At 35.0% G+C, this 14,750-nt stretch overlaps 1 protein-coding gene across 10 annotated transcripts in view; it reads right to left on the bottom strand.

Annotated features, from left to right (window-relative positions):
• Positions 1 to 14,750, bottom strand: part of LOC105221358 (CUGBP Elav-like family member 4) — an 867,302-nt gene that overhangs the window by 345,931 nt on the left and 506,621 nt on the right. For 2 of the 10 annotated variants that reach the window (XM_054230390.1, XM_054230392.1), the window contains exon 1: positions 957 to 1,529. The exons of 5 other annotated variants lie outside the window; for them this stretch is intronic. The gene's annotated coding sequence lies outside the window, so the exon portion shown is untranslated. Of the gene's footprint in view, positions 1 to 956; positions 1,530 to 14,750 lie in introns of those variants that run through there. 3 more of the 10 variants (XM_011198270.3, XM_054230388.1, XM_054230387.1) reach the window with 3 other exon arrangements.

Genomic DNA, 14,750 nt, shown 5'->3' with positions numbered 1-14,750 from the left:
ATAAAAATTTTATTTTTTTTTTTTTTTGTTTTGAAAGATAAAATCTTCTATTTTTTATGATTTTATTTCACAAAAATTAAGATCACATTATTATTTTTTTCCAAATTTGTATTTGTAATTGTGATTAGGCTTGAAGTGCTACTATTAATATGAAGAAAGCATTACATTCCAAGTAGAGTTGGTTTTTAAATTCTTTTAAATTTTAATATTTAATTTTATACTTTTTCATTTAAATTTTAATATTTATTATTTTGTTCAAATTAATTTTTTCATACATCAGTTTTGGGTTCTTCATAAATTCATTTTAAATAAAATAAAATATAACTTAAGTCTTTAAAGCTACTCTTCTTAGACACTTTAAGCTTTAAAATATAGCAAATATTATTTTTGAATTTTTTTTTCGAAATTTATTTGAATTTGAAAAATTATAAAAAATATATTTTTTATATAAAGAAAATATAATAAAAATTAAAAAATAAAAAAAAATAAAAAAATTATAATATTTCTGAAAAATAAAATATGATTTCCCTAACTTTTTTAAATATAGTGTTTGAAGAAGAATTTTTTTTTAATTTAATTTTTCGAAAACTTTAATTTTTTGAAATTTTTAGTATTTGAAAACTTTAAAGATTTGAAAAATTTAAAAGATTTGAAAAAAAAAATTTAAAAAAATTTCTTAAAAGTTTTAAAACTAAAAATATAATTACTTTTCAACTACTTGCTTGTATGCTTAGCTGTTTTCAAGTCGTTTTTAGATACGAAACTAACACTATGTACAAAAACACTTGCAACTTTCACACAAAACTTCAAAACATATGTCGCATGAAAATAAAAATTAAATAAAAACACACAAAAATCACTTTGAAGATTTCGAAATTTTCAAATTTTTGCTTTAACCGTTAAATTTTTTTGAATTGAAACACGTTTCAAAGCGCATTTGGCACTCAAAAGCTTACAATATGTGTCTAGCTGAGTGTGTGTATGTGTATTATGTTCTACTGTGTTGACAATTTACGTGTTAAACACTGTTTTGAGAAATTCAAATACGTTACGCTGTTATCCGCTGATAAGATTTGCACAATTTGTATTTTTCAAATACAATTTTTTGCTGCTGCACTTGAAAAGCTCGTTTATTTTACTTTTATTTTTGGTTATTGTTTGCTCTTCAACTTAGCTTTGGATTTCGGTTTTAAAATATTTATTTATTACCGAAATATTTACTTCAATATTTTTTATCTTACAAATACAAATAAATTTGCTAAAATTCGCAAATATTTATAAATATTTATTTTGTAATGATAATGATTTTTATTTTTATTTTTTGGATTTGTTTTGCTTTATTCTATTGTTGAATATATATTTTGCTTTGCTTTTGCTTGCTTTATTATTATTTTTTTTTGATATTTTGTTTTCTGAGAACTTTGAGAATGTCACACGAGAGACGAGAACTATACGAAATATTTTCTGACTTAACTACACAAAACTCAATAGCGTACTGAAAAAGGACGGCTAACGGCAAGCAGGAAAACCAACCACTCGTATCAAGTTGGAAAATTCAATCAGAATAACGAACGAGCGAACCAAACGAGCCAACGAGCCAAACGAACACAAGCGAACGAGCGATTCCACCGCTTACTTACATATATATATTATATGATTATGATAAATAAAAGTGTGTGCGTGTGTGTTTGTCGGTGAACGAGTGTATGGACGGACATGCAGCGAACCAAGCAAATTTTCAAAAATCAAGTAGCGCACGAAAGTGCCACGACAGCAACGAGTACCCTACACTTGAATTTGTATGCCTATAAAATTTTACGGTTTGTATGTGCGCGCGCTTACAACGGTACATACGACTACTCGGCTACAGCCTACAACACATGCAAACACTTCATACATATGCCTCGAGAGTGTGCGTGTGTGTGTGCTTGTATGAAGCTGAGTCAACGAAGTCACCTATGGTCCAAACGGAAAATTCAACGAACCAACGAACTAGCCGACTAATGAGCCGACCGGCCGAATGCCATATGAAATGCCGCCGACCAACCCACATTGCATAGGCCGCGCGCGTCTCGACTTCAGCAACAACACACACACATACATACAAACAAAAACATACATCAGGCTTGTAAGTATTTGTTTGTGGGCCAAGAAAATTCCAGCGCACAGTAGGCGCTCGCCAAACGAACGAACGAATGCAGCTAACGAACATACGAACTTGCGAATTCACAAATAATCGAGCAACATGCAACATGTTGCACTACGAATGTTGCAGTTCGTTGTCAACATGTTCGCAGCGAGCAAACGAGTAATGGCGCGCGGCATGGCATCGAACACAACTAACGGTTAATGGCAACGAACGCATGAGAGGCGCTTGGTAAAGTCCAACGAGTACGTGGCCAGTGTCAAACGAAAATCCGCCGAAGTGTTGCGTACGAACTACACACATTCATAGCGGTTCGTCGGCTCGTTCGTTCGCTCGCTCGCTGGTTCGGGTGTGTACCACATTGCATGCGCTCGCGTTTGTTGTTGTATGTTGTGTGTTGTGTTGTTGCGGCAGGCCAAAACGGAAAATACAATTACTCGCACAGTAAGCGCTTGTGTGTTGTGAACCCCTAAAACTCGGCAACGCCATGCAACACCAACATCAATGCGCTAGCCAACAACAACAACATGCTACATGCGAATACAACAAAACCAACACAACTCAAACATGTGGGTGTGCATTGAATTGAAGAGCGCAAGAGTACATTCGCCTGTGTGTCGAGTCAGCCCGAGCCGGAGCATTTGCGGTGCCTGTGAGGGAGTGAGATGACTAGCGTGCGGGGCTGTTGGGTGCTGGCCACATTGCCTAGCGCCTTCCAGTTGCAATGTGACAAACAAACACCCAAGCGCCATGTGGGGAAAACTAACGGTACAGCAAGGTGTGCGCGCGGTGTGGCGCGGCGGTGTGTAGCGTTGTTGTTGGCATGCTTGTTGGATTTTTGCGCGAGCGGGTTGGCATTATTGCGCTGTGCTGTGCTGTTGCTGTAGTCATTGGACTGGACTGCTGACGACTGCCTAAGTTTCAAGTGGAAAATGTGCACGAATTGCTTTTGTTGTAATTGTATTTGTTTTCATTGCTCGCCTGCTTTTTATTTCATTTTATTTTACTTGTATTTGTTTTTGTTTTTGTTTTCTCAGGCATGTTTTTGCTTTTGCTTTTGCTGTTTGCCACATATTGCTTGCGCGCGCTGTTGCTATTGTTGTTGCAGCGATTTTCCTGCCTCCCATTTGTTGTTGTTGCTGTCTTTCCATTGCTCGTCGTTGTTGTGTGTGTGTTGCTGTTGTTTGCTTTTAATTTTCAACGTTTTTCGTGCAAAAATGCTTTTCGCATTTTCGTAGCGTCGCCGCTTTTTGTTTCCTTTATTATTTATTCAGTTTTTTTTTCGTTTTTTTGTTTTTCATAATATTCATTCTGCATTTCGTAGCTGTTTAGAAAATGTTTTGAATTTATCGACTTTGTATGTTTGTCTGCGAGCGCATACATTGTTTTCGCACTACTTGGCGTATTCTTACACACAAATTATCGTCAGAATATGGATCGACTTTGGCTGGCTGGCTTTAGCTGTTGTGCTGGAAGGTCAATGCTTTGGATTGTGAATTTAAATTGTGCTTAAATTTCACTAAACTTGGGTTATTGAGCGCAAAGAGGGCAATGTTATCATATCAGTATGACTGAGACAGTTTTTGGAGCTATCAGCGGAAATTTGATGAGTTCACAAGTTAATTTCGGTATGAAACAGGATTTTTTTAATATTTTTCACATGCTTCATATATGATGACATCCAATTTGCTTAAATATGTGACATTGAAGTCTTTAACCTTTACATTAGCGAAAAATAATTAGTTCAGAATAACTTGGCTATGGTCTAAGTGCATACTAAGGTTGTTTCAATGCGCTTAAATTTAGTATGAAGCTTTCAATATTTAACCTTTTTTCCGACGTTCTCCTGGCCCTCTTATCACCCTTCTGAAGGTTAGCTTTTTATCCTCAAAATGTCCAGTTTCAAAATTTATATGAACTCAGTCTAGTTGCATAAACTTATTTCATGTCTCATCAGGTTTTGAGGTTATAAATTATTTTTGCTGTGAAATGTGGACATCCGTTTCATATAAATATCAAAAGATATCTAGACAAAACGCAAATTAAATAATGAGAGAATCAAAAATTTTACCGTCCGAATCATATCAAGCAAATTTGAACAACAACTTAAGTTCGAAAAATTGATCTGACATTTTGAAACGATATATCCTATCACCAAACTCGTTTTTAAGAACTTAAAATCTTTCGAAATCAAATTCGACGTTCCAAATTACAAGACAAGTGATTCAAAAAATATATAAAATAGGCCTCTTCTAATGGTGGTCAGAGTGTCGAAGCTCTTTTAACCTTACAACATAATGTATAGTTTACTAGGACAAAGCCTTGGTTTTATGAGACAGTCCCTGAGTTGGGGATTTCACTTAAGGACAATATTCTAATATATACCTCAATACAACCAACGATGTGAAACTAACCCTAACAAGAGTAGAATACAACCGAACCTAATGGTCTACACCTAAGTAATAAGAATCATAGGTTTTTAAATCCGTTGGAAAGCATGGAAGTAATTATTAAGTATCAGACAAAAGTACCAATAAGACTTTGCAAGTAAAAACTTGGATTTATCTAATCTGTTACAAAGTATGTTGTATATAATATACATATATGGTTTATATATAACGGTCATACAATTTCTAAGTCGTTGGGTGTCCGCTGCATAACTCCTAGATCAAAATAACCTCCAAAAATATTACAATATCCCAGAAAATCTATATATCCAGTTATAGGAAAAGTACTGTGACACAACTAATGTTTTCAACGAAATGAGATGAATAAAGACTAATAGTATGGAGGTGCAATTCTATCTAGTCGTCGATATATGCCGTTGATGAAAATGTTAGACTACAAAAAAATACCTCAGCTGACACTGAAGAGGTCATAAGGTCAAAACCATCGATTCAGTTACTAATGAGCTGAAGGAACTCACATTTTGAGTTTTTTTTTTAACTTTGGGGGATTATAATCAGTGTGGGATTATCATGAAGTATGTTAAATTTTAATTTCCAGAATTTTTAAAAAGAAAATATTATATAAAATCGGTGTAAGTCGTATTGACTCAAATATATTGAATCATCATTAATAAAAAAATTAACTCCAAACCTCAACAAAACCGCGAACTCTTCAGATTCAAAATAAAGAGAAAATTTCATTATGAAATGAAAATGAAACATACCATTTTTTTGAAAACGCAGAATATTCAAAGACTATGAAATTAGTTTTAATAACTTTTAAGCTGTTTAAGGTGATGTTCAAGCAAAATTGTAGAAGTTAAAATGTTAGTTTGAGAATCTATTGTACTCAGGTGAGCATTCAAATACTTCAAAATCAAATTTAACAAACAGCTGTTAGTAATATTCAGTGATATATTACAGACACGATTTCGAAACAGAACTTTAATTTGTTTCAATTTTAAATTTCTTATAATAATTGTGATTTTTTTTTTTAAACGTAATAAAGTAATAATAACTTAAAATTTTATATAATGAATACCTATAATGAATATACATTATCTCAAGAAATTTAATATTTTTTTCAATTTAGTTGGTACAATATGCTAAGCATGAGCTATATAATCTAAAAATTTCACCAAATTTTTTTTATAAATTTAATTTTGCAAGAAACTATCTTTCATTAACTCCGCTTTTTAAATATTAACCAACAATTTTCGACACAATTTTCAACGCAGCCCTTTAAATATTCCAAGAATTTCAGCTTTAATATCCGTACATCAGAATTTGATTGATTTATACCTACTTCTCCTGCGTACACCCGCACAGGCGGCATACACAAGCGCACAAACAGGAATTCGCTGCGAAACACACAACGCACTACATTCGAGACGACACGGCTTCCAATTGGAGGGGAAATTTTACTACTCTTCAATGGAAACTACGCGATTATATGCAGCACAAGCTAAGAGCGCGCTTTAAGAGTGACCTCAGTAAAAAGAGAAACTCTATTTACCGTCACACTCTTTACAGATTTTTAATATTTTCCCGGCGAATTCGTGTTTACATCAAGCGAAACGCAACAATTTTCCAACAACAAATGCATGTGCGCTAGCACATTCACACCAACAAAACCATAGATTATCATCAATAACAATAACAACACGTGACACAAGTTGAGTCGAGTTGTTTTGCGCTTGTGGGGGATGTTTTCGTTAGATACAAAACACTATACTAGATGAGTTTTGTTGTAAAGCAAAAATAAAAACCGGCAAATAACTGTGCGAATGTGTAAGTCAGTCGTAGAGGAAGCGCAACCCCTCCACGCAGCAACATGCCAAGTGCGTACATGTGTGTCAGTGTGTGTGTTTGTGTGCCTTGGCAGTCGTATATCATGAATTGAGTTATAGTGTCGACGTGGTAACTGCAGCAAAGTTCAATACAAAAAGGGATAACGCACAATGAAGGAACAGGAAAAGTTAGTCAATATATTTAATAGAGAAGAAGAGCGCGCATATGGCGGAAAAGGTGAAAATGTAAAAATGTGCAAATGCGAAAAAATCTGCCAACTTTAAGAAAAGCGATTTAGTAAAAGTCACCAAAGGATGTGAAGGTTGTTTGGTGGTTAGTTAGAATGTTAGAAAATTTTATGGGTTTATCCTTTAAGGAACATATGTTAAGGACTTTGAAAAAGATCTCCTCAATTGTTTTATTTAGATTTTAAAAACATTTCTTCTTTTAATTTGACTCAATTGCAACAAAATTACTAACAAATCTAAGGAAAGTAAATATTTTTTAGCAAAGACCATAACCTTTATATTATTACCAGCGCCTAAAGCTATGCTAAGCAAATAACAAATTGAAAAATCAGTAAATTATTTAATTTTGGCATAAATAAATATAATGTAGTGATGGATCCGGCTTGCCTTGAGTTTAAAACTGTTATCACGTAACGGTCAACATTAATCCAAATTTCGAAATTTGTATATATTACATAAGAATAAGGTGTATTAGATAAGTGCAAATGCGACTCAGTATGATTCAAATTTGGATAATCCTTGTTTAGTAGGTGCTATTAAAAACTAAGTCCAGTATACGGAGATCAGTCTACTTTGAAGACGCCTTCGAAAACATCGTTTTAAACATGGCCACAGCACGGATTTTAATGAGCCACACCCAGGTACCCAAAAAACGGAGGATAACTAGTTCGATCAAAAATCAAACTCTACAAGTCGCTCATTATTCCCGTCCTGATGTATGGCGCCGAAGCGTGGACGATGGCAACATCCGATGAGACGACTCTTGGGGTTTTCGAGAGAAAGATGTTGCGTAAGATTTATGGTCCTCTGAAGATTGGCAACGGCGAATACCGCAGACGATGGAACGATGAGCTGTACGATTTATACGACGGCATTGACATAGTTCAGGGAATAAAACGACATCGGCTACGCTGGCTAGGTCATGTTGTACGAATGGATGAAAACACTGCAGCTCTGAAAGTGTTCGATGCAGTACCCGCGGGAGGAAGTCGCGGAAGAGGACGACCTCCACTCCGGTGGAAAGACCAAGTGCAAAGTGACCTGGATCCACTTGGTGTTTCCAGTTGGCGCCAAAAAGCAAAAAGGAGGAACGAGTGGTGCGCTCTGGTGGATTCGGCTATAATCGCTTAAGCGGTTTCTACGCCTATTATATATATATACGATATATATATCTATATATATATTAACTATTTCGATCACTTTTGGATTGAAGATGAGCTATTTATCTGAGTAGAAAGTTTCAGAGGGCAAAAAATAGATTAGCGGGAGAAAACTCAGTTAAAATTATCTGGGTACCCGGTCATATAGGTATAGAAGGAAATGAAAAAGCGGATGAGTTGGCCCAAGGAGGGGCAGTTGGAAACGCAGTCCCCTTAAACTGCCACAGACCTTGCAGTTCTCTCAAGCGCTGTCTAAAGCAATGGATGCTAGGGAAAATCTCAGGTCCTGGAACATGTGCAACACGTGTCGCATCACAATACTACTATAGAGTAATGTTAACCAGGCCAAAAAACTTCTTATTTTGAGCAAAAGAGAACCAAGCTGTAACACAGGGGTTATCACGGGGCACCTACCTCTAAGAGTCCAGCTGCAGAGACTTGGTGTAGTAGAATCGGAAGAATGCAGGGCTTGCGCGGAAGATGACGAGACACTAGAGCATTATCTTTGCCTTCTGTCGGTTAAAAGAGACTCTAATCTAAGAGAAATTGGGCAGCTGGGATTGAAAAAACTCAGAAGCTTCGTTAAATCGACCGAGTTGTTCAGTTGATGCTTATCACGGTACCTTCGGGGAGCACAATGGGCCTAATGAGGGCCTAAGTGCGGCCGCTTGCGGTCAGGCTCTCTTCGCCTTCCTTTTCAACCAACCAACCAACCAAACCAGTAGGTTACACAAAGGACCTCTCGTATTATATCCTGCTTGAAATGTTGAGAAGGAAAAACTGTTGAAGCAATCGGTTTAGCATTTGGTCATTCCGGACACTAAATATTAACCGTGAGACACTTTCACAACAGTTTGTGCTTTGGTTTAAAAAAAACCCCGTTTCGAAACCGTCGACGAAACATGGTACCAGAGAGTAAGAAAGAGAACAGAGACCATCGAAATTCGGAGTTCCTTAGTAGAACTTGCTTCAATAATAAAAAACAGGCCATCATACGGAACGGAAAGTAAATGTACACCACTTTTAGGATACATAAAGTATGATCCAAATTGTCTGATAGAAAATAGAGTCGATTTAGAGGGCTATCCTGACAATGGACCTTCCGAAAATTTATACTTTAGAAACATTAAAAAAATATGGAGCAACTCTGATAGACTGTCTCTATTTAAAAGCATATTACTTAAAGCGCTATTTTAAAATTAGCGCTAAACTGATAACAAACCCATCAATTTTTCAAATTACTTCCTTACTTCACAGTTAAGAGATAATCAAATAAATCACAATAACTTATCGCCATTAATTTTTTTTCTTGCTGACTGAAGCAAAGGAAAGAAATCACTTCTCATCGCATCACATACGCACAAGAAATCTCAATATTTAATCTTAAGTAGTGCAAATAATATTTTTAAAAAGACAATCTTCTGCAAAACGAGTAACAACAACAAACAAAAATATTTCCAACAAAAACAAATAATTGCGCAAGGCCATTGCACAAACAATGCGATTGGCAAAGGAAAATATTATATTAAGAAAGGAGGACTTTATGAAAGCAAGCAAACTGAGTGAACACACAGCAAATGTGACTTACACGCAACTGCGCCATTAAGTATGCTACATGCCAAGTAAAAATAGTGAATTAACAGATAAAGCCACATCATACGTATACAGCTGTGAAGGCATTGAAAGAGATGGAGATGGAGATGCAGCAGCAGCTGACTTTGTCAACAACTTTTTATGCGCATGTGTGTGTGTGTGGGTATTTTATTTATTTACCTTTTCTTTAAATTTATTTTTCTTGTATTATTATTTTTTTATTATTTTTTTTGCTCTGTTGCTGTCACATAACGGCTTACATATGTGCTGCGTTTGTTTTCGCACAATTTTTAAATGAATGCTCGTCCGTGCTGAAACAACAAGCATGGACACAGAGACACACACACACACATACAAGCATCGTTAAAGAGTGAACTGGACAGGCATGGACCACAAACTGCACTAAAAACGAAATGAAAAGCATTGTAAGTAAGTAAGTGAGTGAGTGAAGTGAGAGTGGGAGCCAGAAACAGAGCATAAAGTTAAAGTGAATTGGAGCAAAGTTAAGTGGCGTGCAGTGGCATGGCATGGATTGTGGCACTGAATTGAAGAAAATTGGTGTAGAGTAGCTGCTGACCGCATGTGCTTATGTCTCCATATGTATGCATGTATATGGCATGCGTACAAGGCAAATGAACACTTCAAATGGATGGCCTGCAGAGATTTTCGATGAGTTGGCATACCAAGAAGACGAAGAAGGAGAAGAGTTAGCAGCAGCATATAAAGTAATAGGTAACTCGTGGGTACTGCGCGGTAAGGAGGGGTAGCAATATAGCATTTGTCAACGTTGATATGATCAGCAGGGACACTAGCAAATATACGAGCATACAAGAATAACAACAACAAATGAAATGAAAGTGGCGCTTGGGCAACTTTAACACCATTGCCGGCGTCCAAATGCATGGATGAAGGAAGTTTTATTATGTTTTTTTTTCACTTTTATTTTATACGCAGTATGCTTAAATAGGTCGCTGTGACAAATGCTCGAACAAAGAAACACACATACACACATATACAGTTATGTCAAAGTAACTAGCACGCACTATGCGTCAGCGGCATGACCAACTAAAGCGTCTACTTATGTCAGCTATAGCACTACAACAATAACAGAAATAACAAAAACAGCGAGAACAACAGCAACAAAAACAACAATAACAAAAACAACAACAACACCCAAAACCATACATAACACTTTGGGCCGCCAGTCTCGGTGAGCGCCAAAGACCCTTAGAATGCTGCGCTGTCGCGGTCGCGGTATGCCTGTCAATCAACAGCAGCGCAATGTCGGACGCACTTTACGTGCGTGGCATGCCAAACTAGTTGGTTTATGTGTGAGTGGGCGCGTATATACACACAACGAAGGTGTTGTTGTTGTCGCTGAATTTGTGTCACTGGGATATTTGAAGTTTAAGTTGCTGCTGCTGCCGCCTTTGATTGCGCGTAATCCGCGCCAAGTGGCAGACATACAGACATATTTTTCTATAGATCACTACATATAAGCCGACACATACACATACATACATATAGAATTGCAGACCACGTCTTATTGCTTGCCTTGGCGCAGCGCCACTTATTTCTTTTTTACTCAACTCTTATCATCAACAATATCCTCTTTGATTTTATTTCCAACGTTATTGTCTCCGCTGACTTGCTGACACACTCATTGTTGTTGTTGTTTTTATTATTTGCTGTTGTTGTCGCACTGTGGTCGTTTATTTTGCGTTGCCATTTGCAATTTGCTTTGCTTGAGTGCGTTTCACATCCGTTGCAGTAGTGTGCTCCTCCGCGCTTGACATATTTACTTATGCAGCGTTGTTGTTATTGTTGCTGTTGTACTATTTATCTTGTGGCATATTTACGCAATTTCGAGAGGTTGTAGTTTTCGCAGCATGTTAGTTGCGGTAGTGAGGCATTAATATCTTAAGTAGAAGTGGTTTGCTCATACAAAAATTAAAAATTTTTGCTAAATCATTTATTAAGATAAAAATCGATTTAATTTTTTTATCGCTTGCAAACATAGTGAGAATACAAAAAATCGAGCTATATAAAAAAATATAAAAATTTAGCATACATTGAGGAACAATATATTTTATTGTAATTTTTTTCATTTATTTTTTTATTTGTTTTGACATTTTTTTATCATATGTATACATAAAAGACGCACAAAACTAAACAATTTCGTGTTAGCTTAAAAACAAACTATTTTAGCATACATCCAGGCGCAATAATTTTTATCGTATTTTTTTCCATTTATTTTTTAATTTATTATGACACTTGTTGCTTACTTGGCACCATCGAACCAGCGGAGAAATGAAAAATGTGAAGTTATACACAAAATTATAATTTATAGCACACATCTAGGCGCATATTAATATATTTTTAAGTTATTTGACACCAATATGCTGTATTTGAATTGGCTGCCTGAGAATATCTCTTGTAAAAATTTCCAGGAAACAATTCACTTTTGAATATTTTAACCCTCTGGTATCCATTAAAATTATTTTAGAATAAAAAAATTATGATTTATAGCATACATCTAGGCGCATCATATCATATTTTTAAGTTATTTGACACTAATATGCTGTATTTGAATAATTTGACTGTGAAAATCTCTTTGTAAACATTTCACGACAAAAATTCTCTTGAATATTATAACCCGCTGGCATCCATTAAAATTTTGATTATTAAAAATAATTATAAATTATAGCATACATCTAGGCGCATTATATAAATTTTGAAGTTATTTGACAGCAATATGCTGTATTTGAATTGGCTGCCTGAGAATATCTCTTGTAAAAATTTCCAGGAAACAATTCACTTTTGAATATTTTAACCCTCTGGTATTCATTAAAATTATTTTAGAATAAAAAAATTATGATTTATAGCATACATCTAGGCGCATCATATCATATTTTTAAGTTATTTGACACTAATATGCTGTATTTGAATAAGTTGACTGTGAAAATCTCTTTGTAAACATTTCACGACAAAAATTCTCTTGAATATTATAACCCGCTGGCATCCATTAAAATTTTGATTATTAAAAATAATTATAAATTATAGCATACATCTAGGCGCATTATATAAATTTTGAAGTTATTTGACAGCAATATGCTGTATTAGAACAAGTTGAAAGAGAAGACCTATTGTAAAAAATTCCCGGTAAAAATTATCTTAAATATTTTAACACTCTGGCATCGATTAAAATAATTTTAGACAGACTTTGGACTTATTTTTATTATTTATGTGAACGAAAATGTACGACTTGCGTGCAAGAAATAATAAGAAATTATTAAATAAGTTACAAATTCTATAAAAGAGTTAGAAATTTAAGAATTAAAACCCAAAAATCACTTTGACAATGAGCTGAACATATTTTTTCCTAGCATGGATATGGTTAAAGCTAAGACATTTTCTTGAATTAAACTATTTTTCAATATAAAATGAACTATTAAACCTTAAACTTATAAACCCACCACACTTTTGCTTATCCTCTATATGTGTCAGACAGCATTAAAACATAATTTATGACACTTTCGTTATATAATGAAGCATACATTTAGGCGCGCGCCCAAACTAATGATATACCAAGTATATTTATGCAGAGAAATATATTTCAAACTGATAATTAAGTTATTAGAAACCACTACAACAGCGATAACAACAACAACAGCGGTGGCAAACCCAGAGAAACTGACACCGGACTCCAAGGAGTTGAGAAGTCGTGAAAATGTGATGTGATTAATATGATGGGCAGAATTTTGAGTGAGGCTTCATTTGCATGACTGTCAACGGGCGCTGTGAAACTAAGTGTGCGTCGCTCGAAAGTGTGTGTGGTTGGAAATTTAAAAATATGAAGGCAATATGAATTGTAGAGCTTCAGTGCTGTTGTTGTTGTTATCTCAATATTGGAGGGGGAGAAAGTTTTTTGACTGTTTGGGTCGCAACATTTTATTGAGTGTGTGAGCTCCAGCAGTGGGACTGACAACTTTATGATATTTTCATTAATTTAAGCCACAAGGGATATTGTTGAGCCGCACAAACAACAACAACACACACATATATATAATATATGTTAGCTAACTTGTGCGCTAATTAATAGCGACACATGAAATCCCACAACGACAAGTTGCGCCTACAAATGAGGGATGAGTTTGAGCAACCAAAAAAAATTGTAATAAAGCACAAAGTAGTGCATAAAGTTTGGCGAAAGTTATGATATGCGCTGAAAATAAGTGAAAGGCATTAAATCATATGCTGTAACATTATATTTTTGGCGCTGAAAGGGTTAGCTTGTGGACGCAATTAGTTTGAGTAGGATTTTGAGGTCAATGAGGTATGCACTTATTCAAAAACCTCAGAAAGTTTAGAACGCTGAGATTTCTTTGAAATATTATGATAGCGCCTAAAAGTATACTTTGTTGCTTTCGATGGATTTTATGAGCATTAGTGAACCCTATTTGATTACATATTCAGTAAAACAAAACACTTTTGGCCACGTATTAAGCGCGTAGTAATATTATTTAGCATACATCTGGGCGCATATTGAAAATTATATACTTTCAGCTTTTCACGAAGCACCTTTAACCAATTTAAGATCATTTGCACTCCCTTACAATGTCATTTTTATACTGAAATACGCAATTACCCTTGCTTGTAAATGACTCTTGGTAGTAATTTCAAGACATTTATCAGCTAAACGCCTGTAAGTATGCAACAAATCTAATTTTGAAATGAGCACACATTTCATTCACATTCCACCTATAATTTATAGCGACATAGTAATTGCATTTGACTACCTTTTCGGTGGCGATGGCATGCAGTTATTTGGCATATCCTGTTTTATTGTTTTTTTTTGCTCTCTGTTTCATGTTCCACCTTTCTTGATTAAGTTTTTCTATGTAACATACCTTTCACTGCCTTATTTTAATAACATGTCTCATTACACTTGCTGCCTGCTGGTAGGTATGTGAAACGGAATTTTGAGAAGTAAAGATTTGACTGTGTGAAGACGGCTGTAAAGTATATTTTTCAAACCATAAACCAAAACTATCACTTTCTCTTATGTGGATAAAGATGTCGAAATCTTTAGAAAGTGAAGAAGAAAAGATTCTTATATTATTATAAATGATTAGTATTTGATGTCTTACTCTCTTAGCATATCTTGTGGTGTGTGGAATATTCACATCTTCACTCATTCAGGCCTCATATTACTCTGAACTGCCAATCAACAGCATGTAATTTAGCTGGGTGATCACCTGTCTGCTATTTCATTTCATTAATGCTCATAAATATTCTGCAGTTAATCTCATATTTTTTATGTTAACACATATTTTTTCTTTCTGCATCATAAGAAAAATAATAA

Source organism: Zeugodacus cucurbitae, chromosome 4 (assembly GCF_028554725.1).
Source record: "Zeugodacus cucurbitae isolate PBARC_wt_2022May chromosome 4, idZeuCucr1.2, whole genome shotgun sequence".
Lineage (NCBI taxonomy): Eukaryota > Metazoa > Arthropoda > Insecta > Diptera > Tephritidae > Zeugodacus > Zeugodacus cucurbitae.
This window is presented reverse-complemented; position numbering and strand designations above follow the sequence as displayed.